At 44.4% G+C, this 732-nt stretch overlaps 1 non-coding gene across 1 annotated transcript; it reads right to left on the bottom strand.

Annotated features, from left to right (window-relative positions):
• Window positions 1-399: 399 nt before the first annotated feature.
• Window positions 400-506, bottom strand: LOC124620840. The gene has a single exon (XR_006980359.1). It is a non-coding gene; the product is annotated as a U6 spliceosomal RNA (small nuclear RNA).
• Between the last annotated feature and the right edge of the window lie 226 nt (window positions 507-732).

The raw sequence follows: 732 nt of genomic DNA, 5'->3' as shown, positions 1-732 counted from the left end.
ACAGTAGGAAGAGATGTTGTGACAGCAGAGTGTGATACTGAGGAAGAGAAGAGGCTTTTGCCTGTGCTAGGCTTAGTCTTAGACTGGCTGTGATTTGTGTCAGGTTTGTGAATGAGCTGAAGGGGTGCTAGTGACATGTACTTGTGTCAGTATAGTTGTGGTTTTGGTGTGCTTGCTGAGTTGTTATTAGAGTGACATTTTAGATGTGCATTGGTGATGTAAGGGATAGGTTTATTGCCAGTTTTATCATGTTCTGTTGTGAATGAAAGAGAGTGGAGGAGAACTGCGTAAATGGACAGCATAGTTTGTGACAAGTGGGTGCAGATATGAATCGAAACTTGTGTAGGTGGCTGAGGGTATTAGCAGCTGATGTGAGACATGAGAGAGTGAGATTGCGAAAAAAATGTGGAACGCTTCACGATTTTGCGTGTCATCCTTGCGCAGGGGCCATGCTAATCTTCTCTGTATCGTTCCAATTTTAGTATATGTACCGCCGAAGCGAGTACATTCGTGGAGCCCGCTGAAATTGTATATATAGTTATGGCGTCGCGTCAAATATGGTTCAGCTTGGACGTAGCTTTACGCAGCTCTGGCGAGGAACACAAGGCCTGCCGAGTGCTAATCTGTGAATTAATTACTGCGAGGTGTCGTTCTTAGTAAGTGGCAGCTCTGTTAACCGTATTATTTGGCAGTATTGGATGTAAAACTTAGATCGTAGAGTCGCTTGCTCTC

The sequence above is a fragment of the Schistocerca americana genome, chromosome 6 (assembly GCF_021461395.2).
Source record: "Schistocerca americana isolate TAMUIC-IGC-003095 chromosome 6, iqSchAmer2.1, whole genome shotgun sequence".
Taxonomy (NCBI): Eukaryota; Metazoa; Arthropoda; class Insecta; order Orthoptera; family Acrididae; genus Schistocerca; species Schistocerca americana.
The sequence above is the reverse complement of the archived record's forward strand: the minus strand, read 5'-3'. Positions and strand labels throughout refer to the sequence as shown.